At 47.1% G+C, this 12,797-nt stretch overlaps 1 long non-coding RNA gene across 2 annotated transcripts in view; it reads right to left on the bottom strand.

Moving 5' to 3' along the window:
• Positions 1-12,797, bottom strand: part of LOC143503731 (uncharacterized) — a 30,750-nt gene that overhangs the window by 4,844 nt on the left and 13,109 nt on the right. For both annotated transcript variants that reach the window (XR_013127225.1, XR_013127226.1), the window contains exons 2-3: positions 5,321-5,506; positions 4,302-4,437 (exon numbers count right to left, since the gene is read on the bottom strand). This is a non-coding gene — a long non-coding RNA (uncharacterized LOC143503731). The remainder of the gene's footprint in view (positions 1-4,301; positions 4,438-5,320; positions 5,507-12,797) is intronic.

Genomic DNA, 12,797 nt, shown 5'->3' with positions numbered 1-12,797 from the left:
AGCACACCTAGCCTGAGCCTGCCCACACCCATGCGCAGGAGAGAGAGAGAGAGCAGGGTCTGCGCCCGGAATGACGTGGTTCGTTAGTGTGACTCTCCTCCTTCGAAAGCAACGTGTTGCAGTTATGACAGACAGGCCCGTGTAAATAGGCAGGAGAGGACGCTCAGAGGGAGGCGGACGTGTCTGTGGTCAGTGTTGTCCAACACGTGTCAGGAAATATGAGGGTTACTGGCATGTGACTGGGAGTCTCCATATGACCTCTTGAGCAGTTATGGCCAGTGGGCGTCGGGGCGACCACAAAACGTGTGCTTTATTGATCAAAGGGTGACATGAAAACAGCCTGCCAGCCGGCAGCGGCTCGGATCGGCCGGGTTGAAAGTCAGATGGGCTGTACGGGTGGAGAAGGCCAAGGACTGTGTTATTCACACGGGAGAGTGACAGGATGTTGAGTTTTGACAAGTTGAGACTGTTTTCCAGCGAGCGCAGATTAGTCGTCTAAATCTTCAGACACACAGTTAATGAAAAAAGGAAATAGATGTCAAACCTTTTCCCCTGTGTGCGGTGGAACTAAATGAGAAGACAGAATCCCATGTTTTGCATGTCGGGTCTAGGCTGAAGGTTCACGAGGGTGATATCAGCCTCCCATTCTGGGGTGCAGGAGGGGAACTCCTGGAGGGATTTGCTTCACAAAGCACACGTTATATCTTCAGCACACTGTTGCAGGAACTTCCAAGGGCTTGGTGTTGTAAGCACTTACACTTTGTGTTTTTACTATGGGACACAACTACCTGCCAGGCTATTAACACCTTTTGGGACCCAGTATCTAAGACTTCAAGATGCAGTATCTAACACTCTAAGACCCAATATCTAACACTCTAACACTCTAAGATGCAGTATCTAACACTGTATGACCCAGTATCTAACACTCCAAGACCCAGTATCTAGCACTCTAACACCCAATATCTAACACTCAAAGGCCCAGTATCTAAGACTATAGGACCCAGTATCTAACAATATAAGATAGAGTATCTCTCCTTTCCCTTGTAGGAACTTTTTCTTCTTTTTTGCAAGAATAAGCTAGACCAGCAGAACAACTAGGTTACTGTCCAGCTGTTTTATCCAGGGGGGCAGGTGTGTGTGTGTGTGTGTGTGTGTGTGTGTGTGTGTGTGTGTGTGTGTGTGTGTGTGTGTGTGTGTGTGTGTGTGTGTGTGTGTGTGTGCGTGTGTGAAAGCAATGTGAGAGAAATGCGCCCACTCAGAGATGAGGGCAGTGAGAAAGAGAGAAAGAAAGAAGGAGAGAGAGAGAGACAGACAGAGAGAGAGACAGAGAGACAGAGAGTAAGACGGGTGGGAGGGACTGAAGACATTCCCATAGCAGGTGGTCTGCTTCACAACCCATCTGGAGGCGGTGATGGCCAGATAACCTCTTCTATTTACAAATCCCAAACTTTGTTTAGACAAAGCTTCTAAAAGCCATTCAGCTTCCAAAAGCAACTTCTCTTTCCCTCTCATTCCTAAGGCTCCAGACCTGGGAGATAGGAGGGCTAAATCCTCCACAAATGAATCATGAGAACACCCCGGCCTTATTAAAAGACTGTAAACAAACACTTCATTGGGATGAAATTATGTGCTCAAACTCAGAATTTGTGCATTCCAAAGTCAAACGTAACAAAATGGAACTTCATAGGGCTGTATTCCAATATGCTGTGACCGGTGTTTAAAGACTATCAACAAGCTATTATTCATACAGTTGCAGAGATTTGGCTGGGTGGTTAATCACTTCACAATATCTACTGCTGAATGTCACAGGAAGGCCAAGCAATACCTTGTATTTATTCAGCTGAAGTTGTGTTTCACTATTGTTTTATGCTATACTGTAAAATCTGCTATGATTTGGCAACCTTAAAGTTAAGCCGCATGAGTGAAGTCAACCTTCCTTTTAGGAAAAGTGTAAAAACAAGTGTTGTGAAGTGTGAGATGTAGAGTTAACTGTGGAGGGGAAACGTGTCTGATTTCAGCTTTCTTTGGATGTGTTTCAGTATTTGCCCCATAATTCATTCTTAAAGCTCCATTATTGGAATTGTAATCCACTATGACTGAATTAAAACCATTTCTGCTTAGTGAAACCTGTGTTCCATCAAAGGTCTCATTTATTATTTATCCATTTAGACGCATCTTCTTACATGTGTACACTGCACACACACACACACACACACACACACACACACACACACACACACACACACACACACACACACACACACACACACACACACACACACACACACACACACACACACACACACACACACACACACACACCAGGTGGACCAACCCATAAGTTTGAGGGGAGCTGATGTAATTCTGTGGGTGTATATGGTGCTGATTAATTCTGAATGCTATTAACCTTTCCTGCTGAGAGGTGCCATCCTGCAATCAGCAGCCTAGTGAAAGTTGGGAGTGCTGTGCTGAGCAGGAGTGAGAGGCGATGGATTCTGGCTGATGTAGCCCTACTGTCCAAACCTAGCCTTCTCCGGTTCAAAGCAGTGTGGTTTGGACTGTCCTGTGAGTAATTATCAATGGTAAAACCCAATAGCTCTGATATTGCCATAACACTTTAAGCTCAGAGGGGATTTCTTCCAGATGTCCCTGATGCACTAATGCATTTGTTACAGAAGTAAAAATACTTGCAATAGCATTTTCATCAGCGGGGGGAAACGGCAAAAGGAATCTGTTTCAACTATCACTGCGAGGAAAAGATTCTGAAAGGAAAGGACAGTTTTGATCAGAGAGAGAGAGAGAAAAAGAGAGAGAGAAAGAGAAAGAAACAGCAAGAAGAGAGTGAGAAAGAACGTGAGAGACAGAGAGAGAGAGGGAGACGGACTGAGAGAGCGAGGGATATGCAGCTCCAGATGTGATCCAAGACAAATGGCTTTGCTTACAGATGCTATAAAGATGGGGGGGGGGGCTGTGCAGTATCGGCTCTCTGCAGCAGTGGGGAGTGGAGTGATAAGAAAATCAATGGCTTACTCCTGCATCCATATAAATGTAGCTAATGTTTAAAATTCCCTGCAAATCTGCAGAGAATGTGGAGGCTTTGTGGGGGAAAGGCCAGGGAGAGGGCGGGGAGAGAGGGGCTCATCAATCATGGCTCGGTGACACACAATGAAACCTGACCGGGGCCCAAGATGTTTTAATACGGCATCCATTAAAGCCCTCAAATAAATTGCAATTTGGAAAACAGAACATAATACCGGCCAAGTTTTCCTCATCCATCTTGTGGCGTGTCATGTAATGTAATTGCGTTGTTAATTTATCCAAGAATTTCCTTGGTACACCATTTCATCCACATTGGTTAATTTCCCTGTAGAGTATATTTTTCTCTCTGCTCCCCACGCCCCCCCCCCCCCCCCCCCCCCCCCCCCATCCCCCACGGCGAGCGGGGGTAGAGTAATGTTTCTGCTTAGCATGGCATTAGTGGAAGAGCTAATCAAACAGCTGAAGTCTCTGACACTTTATCAATGACTAGCCGCGCTGGCTGCGTGCCGTCCGGCCACGAGCTGGCCCGATTCAATCACCCCTTCCCCGTGCTGTCATTACCCCTCCCCCCAATAGCCAGATCACTCAAAAATGCCCACGCATTACATCAATATTATCGACAGAGGGGTTTGGAGGCATTTAAGGTTGGCCAGGAGCACCAGTTAGAGATTGGGACCCTTCAGATCGGAGAGTCCGGGCACTGGGCATTCTGGGTACAGTGGGGGAGAAGGAGGCGGAGCAAGCAGAGTTCTGGGTCAATAGACCAGAACAAGGAAACTCTGAGTAAAGGTAAGAGGAAGGTTGAAGATCAAGTGAAGGCTGTTTAACCGGAGGTGCAATGTTTACTCCGAATTAGAAGACCTTGAAAAACACAGGTTTTCAAACATAATTACAGTGAAACCTGAATTCAGTCAGTAAGTATTGGGAGGCACTGTGGCAGGTAAAGGAGAAGGAGACTAGCAGCCTGGCCAGGAGCTCATTTAAAATGAGCTTTTGCATAGTTGCCTTTGCACATTCTGAAACAAACAACATGACCATGGTTATATATTACCCATATTTCTCTCATCCATCAAGCCAGGCAGTGGCCCGGGATGGGGGGTGGGGGGGGTGCTCTGATGTCTCTTTGAGGTCCTGCACCTTTCAGCATCTGAGCTGACCCATGCCTGGCTGTGGTTCACCCCTACGTGGGGGCGGCGGGCATGTGGGCCCATTGTAGGCAGGTTTGGCCCAGGCGTGGTCTTGTCTCATTGATATTTCCTCACCTGCTGTCACCTAGCCGGGGTGGGAAGAGAAGGATCCAACATCGGGGCGGGGCGGGACGCCAGCGTCGGCCCGAACGCCAAGCGTACGGCCGTGTCGTGATCAAAGGCTGACAGCAGCGCCGGAGGAGAGAGACCTCTGCCCAAACAAAGGCACATTGTGATGAAATATCTGGAGAGGAAGAGCACACATCACCACAGAAGCACCCCCCCCCCCAGACAGCCAGGCAAGCCCAGCCCAATTAAAGAACACTACATCTCCACAGTCACGCCCCGCTCCACAGATGTTTGATAGCGAGTGAGAAGCTGAACAGTCTGACGGAACAAACTGAGTGGAACATAATGGGCATGACTGTGTGTTAAAGAACACAAACTGGGCCCGGATCACTAGATATGCCGAAGTGGATGTGGTCAAAGGAGGAAACCCCCTCTCACACCACTAACGGACAATAAAACCCACCACTTCTTCTCACTTCTGCTGTTAGACATCACCAGATGGTAGACAGTTCAAGACTGTCTGGATGATGTTTTCAGTCTGATCTCCTTCTGGGTGCAGTTTAGTGGTGCTTTGACGCTGAGAAGCAATGGCTATTTGTCTGCTGTAATCATTATGTTTTCTTTGGATTTAAAAGCCAAGCTCTTCTTGGTGGAGTATATTCAACATATTTGCAAATAAAGCAATTTGCTAGTAATTTATAACTCCAGCGCAATTAAACAAGTTACTTAAAAATGGCTTAGTACATGACCTTAATTCAAATTCTACAATCACATAAATTATAATTAACTTCAGTCAGGAAAATTACTAACAATTTTTTAGCTTTGGCAAATAAACCCTCCTCCCCCAGCACCAAATCTCTGGACACAGTGAAGAGTGAGGCCTCCACTCAACGGCTGTGGCCCTCGACAGGCACATATCATGGCTTCCCCCTCTGTTGTCTGTCTGATGGTTTTGTTTCATAGGAGTAAACGATGTCTCTGGAGGTGTGTGTGTGTGTGTGTGTGTGTGTGGAATAGAGACCTACTGAAGCAGGAGGTGAGCTCCACTACTCCAGAGCTCTCCACCTGTCAGGACTCGCAGGAGAGGACCACAGGAAGGGTAAGCAAGCACTTGTACGTCAGTCACCACGCTGACAGCTGAACTGAAGGCCTGACAGCACTGACATCTCGTGTGCTGCCCCTTCCGCCCGCTCCTCCTCTCTTAGCCAGCACTAAGAGGAGAGAAATAAATTAGTAATAGCGCTTTACCTGTCAACACACACATTCCACCATGTCTTTGTATCCGTAGGTTTCCCATTCCAGCGTTAAGTCAGCAGGTGAATGGCTTTAAAGAGGTCCCAACCGCAAAACTGCAGACCAAGAATCCTTTCAGACCGTGCATTATGCCTGTTGATGAAATAATAAGCCATACCAAAGAGGTATGCACTCCTGTCTTCAAATCCAAACTCGTTTTAAATTACTTAAAAATGTTAGAAGCCAACTTTGAAAGCCCAAAAAGCATTCAAATATGGAAAAATATTCTTAGTCTGTGTGTGTACTATTGTGTAGAAGCAGTTATGTTATCATGCAAATGAACTGAAAATGTAGATCGGCATTATCGCTTAGACAGTCCTGCATTTGCAGAGTGTGCCTGTGTTTAATCAAGACTGAGGGCAGTTTCAGACCTAATTCAGGTCTTATAATCCAGTGTTCTTATCTAAGGGGAAAATCTCTGAGGTTGAGAGTGTATCAGATATCCACCCATGTCTCAAATGCATTCTGAGACTCAGTAATTGAATTTGTAATCAGCTTGGTTTGGTGTGCTGTCTTGTTTCATTTACTACCTCACAGAGTAGCGTAGGGCACGTTCCAAAACAATGTGGTGGGGGTGGGGCGGGGTTAACTTTTTAAAAACATGTTAGAGGATGTTTGCTTCTGGCATAAATATTCATGAATGATGCACAAGTGGAGGTGATTTCAGTTTAAATATGTAATTTTTCGGATGCATTAATGAAGTAGATATGAAATGTGTATACATATGAGCATGTGCTTTTTGTGTCTGTTTAATTATAGCCTGTTTCAGACAAAATAGTTTGCAAGGTAGTGCCATCATCCAGCAGGAACTAAAACACTCTGGTGCGATTGCACATGTGGCTAAAAACCTTCCAACCTTCCACACAGAACACCAGGCAGACCTGGACGTGGAGGCCTTTGAAGACACATTTCACAGACCACTTTCCCACTAATAACTGAATGTACTGGCTATGCACCAATCAGAAGCCTCTGATTTAATACCTTTTAACTCGTCATAAACACAAGAAAGGGGCATTGCTTTAATTACCATAAGAGTAATATGCATGGTGCCTAGCACCTAACTAAACGTGCTAACAAAGTTGCAGCTTTCATCTAAACGAGCTAATGAATGTGGTCACCATGCCTGGCCACTGTGCACACAGAGGGCTGGTCATTACTGAGCTATGCACGGGCAGCTTCAACTCACTGTGGGGCCTCCCCGGCTGATAAAATGTTTATATACACTTCAACGGTTTATAGACTCCTCCTGGGTCTCAGCTGCACAGAATCAGTGAGTTTTCTCTCATTAGAAGTCACCGGTGACATTTGTCAGCCCCTCTGTAATTTTGGCAGGTAATTCACACCTAACGTTCAACCATTTGATTTAACCTTATTTTAAAGCCAGCACACCCAGTACATCCTGTGAAACCCCTACTGAGGAACACGCTGGGAACATTAAGGTTAATCCGTCGCCATTAACGCTTTCATGCATGCCTCCATAAACTGAAACCCTGCACGTGGCCAGCCCTGTATTTCACACACGTAGTTCACTCCTGCCATATCTCCCCATGACAAAATGCAAAAATGATGGAGCTTATCAAAAGGGGAGTCAGACGAAGAGGTTTTCCTCCATAACCCAAAGCAGCAATGATCGTTTTGTAATGAAAGCGTCATCGTCCTGATCTCGCCGTTCTTCTGCTGGGCTGTGCATTGTCTAATGATGCACACATGCCCCCCCCCCTCCCCCTCCCGCACGCTGGCCCATCTGTGTGAAGTATGAGAAGAAGAGAATGACATCGTAGCTTGTTTTCTTAGATGTGCCTCCCAGCCTGGGAGAATAAAGGATTAATGAGATAGATTTATCTTTCATCATATTATGTCGGCCATTGTTTTGCTCACACATCTTCGATGTGTTCCAGAGAGCCTTGGGAGAAGGTAGCTGAAGATCACAGCAGCCCTGTGTAGGTGGTGGTCCATGCTGCCGCGTTGTTATGGCTAACACGTCCCTTTAGTCGTCGACTTCATGTTAAGGATGTGCATCACTTGAAATTTCCACCTCCCTGCTTTTTTTCCCCTTATTCAGGTATTTTTACTGCCAGTTGCATATAGCAGATCTTCTAATGAAATTATGAAGTGAAAGCACTCCAGGTTCAGGCTGCCGCTGGAAAACCAGGTCAGGGAGAAATTACAGACTTACTACGGCAGCCACTTCAACCAGTTTGTGTTGTTTTTTTAAAAAAGGGAACTTATGAACTTACAGAGCTTTAAACAGAGCTGCTGTGATGCAAAGGCCACAGTTGGAAAAGGGCAGCGAACACGAGAAACGCAGCATGCGTACAGGAACTGCTGCAGGCCAGCACGTTCGTTTTACTACCAAACTGTGCACATTGTTTAAACGGTGTCATTTTGGCAATCGCTAGTGCTGAACGCCTGTAAAAACCCCCCTATGTATCATAATGAAGCGCTTTGCATATGCACAGAATACTTTGTGCCAGGAAAAAACAAGCAATTAAGAGGAACTCCAGGTTACATCGTCCAAGGACCAGACAGGTTCAGCGTTCTGACACTAATGATTAAAAATGTGAAGAGTAAGTTCTGATGTGTGCAGCCCTATGTGGCGTTCTTAAACGGCTCTGCCTTCTGGGGAACGTCATTCTGTGACATGGGCACAAGCTTTATGTGAATTAGCAAAGGACTTTATAGTAAAGCTTTTTCAGCCTTTTCAGCTGATGCACATACAGAAAGGGCACAGAGGAAAAGGAACTATTCGATTTTAAGAAAAGTAGTAAATGTTAAAATTCTTTTACATTTTTTAATTGTCACACCCTCTCCTAGTCACAGTCATGAACACTATTGTGTGTGAAAACAGGGTTGACAAAAATCCTAGCAGAGTCACCCTGTCTCCAGTCTCTAAACCACAGAGCCACGCTGCCTCTAGTCCCTAAACCACAGAGAGTCACACTGCCTCTAGTCTCTAAACCACAGAGCCACGCTGCCTCTAGTCCCTAAACCACAGAGCCACGCTGCCTCTAGTCTCTAAACCACAGAGCCACGCTGCCTCTAGTCCCTAAACCACAGAGAGTCACACTGCCTCTAGTCTCTAAACCACAGAGCCACGCTGCCTCTAGTCCCTAAACCACAGAGCCACGCTGCCTCTAGTCTCTAAACCACAGAGCCACGCTGCCTCTAGTCCCTAAACCACAGAGAGTTACACTGCCTCTAGTCTCTAAACCACAGAGAGTCACACTGCCTCTAGTCTCTAAACCACAGAGCCACGCTGCCTCTAGTCCCTAAACCACAGAGAGTCACACTGCCTCTAGTTTCTAAACCACAGAGTCAGCGTGAGGATCATGCTGGATCACCTACAAACTGACCCGCAGAGCAGCGAGCGTGCTCCAGTATGGCAGAGATTGAGTTACAGGCGCAGCGCTGATGATGGCTAATGGCTGTCCTTTGTGAGTGAATGTTAATGGTCCAGGCCTGGGGCCAAATCACACCCCCTGACCTCCCAGCAGGAGAACCTGGGCGTCAGGCATATGTACAACTCCAATGATTAGCTCGCACTTAAATAAAACTTAGCATCAAACGTGCTGAGGATTACACATCTTAATACTGCCAGAGAAGTTTGGGTATTACATACACACGTTAGCAGTGGCTTTATGAGAATAACAAGGCCAGTGTTGACACTGCTGAATCTGAGAAAGAGAAGCTGACATCACCGATGGAGACTGTTCACGCCACAGGGACAGAGCTTTGCTAACATGTCCCATCCCGTTCTGACATCAGGTGGACTGTGGTTTATTCATGATGCGCTACACTAAGTCATTTGTCCCAGAAGCCCTTTATTTTGGAAGAAATCTGTGGTTTGTCACGCTGGGGGTACGATGCAGATACGCTCACGTGGAAAAAACCGTGTACCTTTCTCACTGCCCTTCACGTCACATGTAAAGGTGAGGAGAGAGCAGATCTGGAGGACAGCCCGGAACGGGCCCAACAGGGGCCACACGTCCTCTGTTCGTCTAGACGCCAGCGTCCCGCCCGCGGTGCTGCTGTCCTGACTAGCAGGACTGATGTAACCTGCCTGGCTGGCCTGTAATCTGGCAGGCACTTCCCCTGCTCGTGAGCACCGCCGTCAGCAGCTTAATTAGCTGTGAAAGCTCTTCACTCGAAACCTGAAATCATTCATTCAGCGCTTTGTCAGGCCCGACAGGACGGGGCGTGTTCACGTGGCCTTCCAGCCTGTTGCCCGAACAGCTGAAAGGAGACGAGTGGGGGGGCAGCGGGACGCAGGATACATATGAGCCCCCCCCATCCAGCCCCCCCATCCGGAGACACACATCTGCCTCAGTCGGGACCAAAAAGAGCTCAAAGTGTTGCCAAACGTCGAAGAAGTGCAAAAAAATCACAGCGCGGCGAATTCCGAAGGCGACTTTAGCAGCCCGGGCAGACGCGTTTGCTCCACGCGCTCTTACGTAAGACGGCTTCGTTGTTTCCAACCCTCTGGGGGCGCCGTTGGAATGTGCTGTGAGATCCCTCCACACTGCCCGATCTCTCACTGCGCCCTCCCCGTCCCTACCAGCACACACCGCCGCGATTACTTCCTCTTGTCTGTCAGGGAGCTCGGCCCGGAGCTGGGAAGAGGGAATTCCCTGCAGTCCTCTCTGGAAGTAGCGTAGCGTCGCTAGCAGCAGGCAACACCAGCTGAGATTCATAAGGACCCGCAGGGCTTGTATTATTTCTGTGTGCACAGGTCATCCATAATGGCCTACAGTGTGTTTGCACAGGGACAGCCATGACTTTTGCATGTTTTTGCCCATTCGTCAAACGCTCACATGGGATAAGCCTCTCTTTCAGTACTGAGGCAGCAGACGGGCCTGTTCATTACTGCTCTCAACAGGTTGGACATCTCAGAGAGCAGCTTTAATTTCCCGCGCACTGTGGGTGTATTCAGTGGTAATGACACCCCAGAGAATGGCATGTTTAAGACCATCCAAAGAATAATAATAATAATACTAGCAGTAGTAGTTAATAATAGTAATAGTAGTAGTGGTAGTAGTAACAGTTTTTGTTGAATTTAAATGTAGAATAGCAATTTTAGCAACATGATAAGATTAAGCATGCAATATTTGTATCTGAAACAGAATTGAGTAGTAGTAAAACAGTAAAACAAACACGTTTATTCTCATTTCAGTCTACTTACAAGGATTTTACAAAGGGTTTGAGAATCTTCCCCCCCCCCCCCCCTTTCAAAGTGAGATGGCTCCATATTGTGTCAATAAGTCAGTCAGGAGCACACTGCGGGCATCTCGTAAACTTTTACAGCACTCTTCACACTCTTCCTCACCGTTCTTTGTTTAACATTTATGTTTATTGATAAATGAAGATACATTTAAATAATTCAGAGCAAACATTAGCTGGGAGCTGGGTTATTAATAATTGATGGCTTGTGCAAGGGGCCGGGGCCACTCTGGGAATAGATAATATTAGCTTAATGCAGGGTTGCGCGAGCAGGAGATGTGTAATGTGTAATGGATCTACCGACTTTAACTGATGATGGTTATTGTGGCCTCAAAGTTGCTACAGAGGAGGAGAAGAAAAAAGGAGAGATGTGAGGGGGAGCGGCGGGCTCTGGGGGTCCACGCCTCATAGGAGCTGACAGTGCAGATTGTGGTTTTAATAGCAGGGGTTTACACATTGTGCGGAGGGCCCTTAATGGGCCCTGGCGCGGTTAGTGCAGAGGGGAGTGATGGGACACAGCTCACGCCGCTCCGTTCTCTGTGAACTCTCCTCACGGCTCTTCGGTTCCCCCCTTTTCTTGAACCGCCTCCATTTCCCTTGACCTCACTTTCAAAACCTAAGCGACCCTGTCACCCGCCTTTCTAAGCACGTCAGGTGCTCGCGCTGGCCCTGAAAGTCTTCGCGGGGAACGGCACGTCGACCTTTGTGGCTGGATCAAAGGTGGACGAAGACTTAGATGCTGGTGAATGTGTTGACTGAGATACAGAAAATAAACAACTGAAACATGTCATGAACCAATTATTTGGGTACAGAGATTTTCCAAAAGTACTCATTTACAAAACATAGAATAAACAGAAGCGGGAAAGAGCATCGTCTTACTTCAGATATATTTTTATAGCACAAAAATTCGATGCATAAATGACACCTATCCTGCCATTCTGCTTCTGCACGCACACGGCGTGTTGAAGCGTCTCCCGTGACCCAGATGGGCCCACATGGCCAGCTGTGCGGTGCTGTGCTGCCTGACTGATCTCCGGTGAGTGGAGATGCAGGGGCAGGAAGCATCAAAGGCAGGGGGAGCCCACGCTTGCATACTGGCCATCACTGCAGCACAGTAGTGTCTAAACAAAGGGGCTGGTCTCCCCCGCTGTGCCCTCACACGCGGTCAATCCCAGCAACCCTTGTTTATTTCTTCATCTCAGTGCGGAGCTGACCATTTCTACACGGCCAAATTCAACACTAAAGTGAATGAGTTGCCAGTCGTCCCGTTTCTCTCTCTCTCTCTCTCTCTCTCTCTCTCTCTCTCTCTCTCTCTCTCATCTCTCTCTCTCTCTCTCTCTCTCTCTGCTTTTGGTGTAGTGCAGAGATATGACAGCTGTCATCACTCCTCAGTGCTCCTGTGATCTGCCTTTCAAGGTCTGCAGGTTCCCTAGTTCTGTATCTGGAGCAGGTAGTGAAGTGATTGAGCTGAGCCGGTCTGCCACAGCCTGTGACTCCAGCACTGTCATACACTCACTGCATATGTGAAAGCATCAAAATCTGATTTTTTCTCCCCAACCCAAACCATACATTTTTTTTGCAGTAATTATCATATGGATTATAGTTTTACATATAGGATGATGTAATTGCTTAAGATAAAATGTAATAGTTTTCTTTAAGACTTTCACTCTATAGTCTGATTCACATACTCGGATGCTTGCATATTATAAAGCTGATGTGTGTTATCAGACTGTGGTACATTCAGAGGTGTGTTGACTAGCATTTAGCTTCTCTCACTAATGACATGAGACCGTGTGATTACTGAGAGAAGGGGAGGTAGGACAGACCAGATGCCACACGAGCTAATGACACCCAAAGCATGTCAGAAGCACGTCAGGTGCAGACATTATCACACACACTAAGGACGTACTCACACTAGGCACGGTTTGCTGGATCCGTGCTGGGGCCCGGTTATCCCCCCTCCCCACTCCCCCGCTGGCCTGCACTCACACT

Source organism: Brachyhypopomus gauderio, unplaced genomic scaffold (assembly GCF_052324685.1).
Source record: "Brachyhypopomus gauderio isolate BG-103 unplaced genomic scaffold, BGAUD_0.2 sc229, whole genome shotgun sequence".
Lineage (NCBI taxonomy): Eukaryota > Metazoa > Chordata > Actinopteri > Gymnotiformes > Hypopomidae > Brachyhypopomus > Brachyhypopomus gauderio.
The sequence above is the reverse complement of the archived record's forward strand: the minus strand, read 5'-3'. Positions and strand labels throughout refer to the sequence as shown.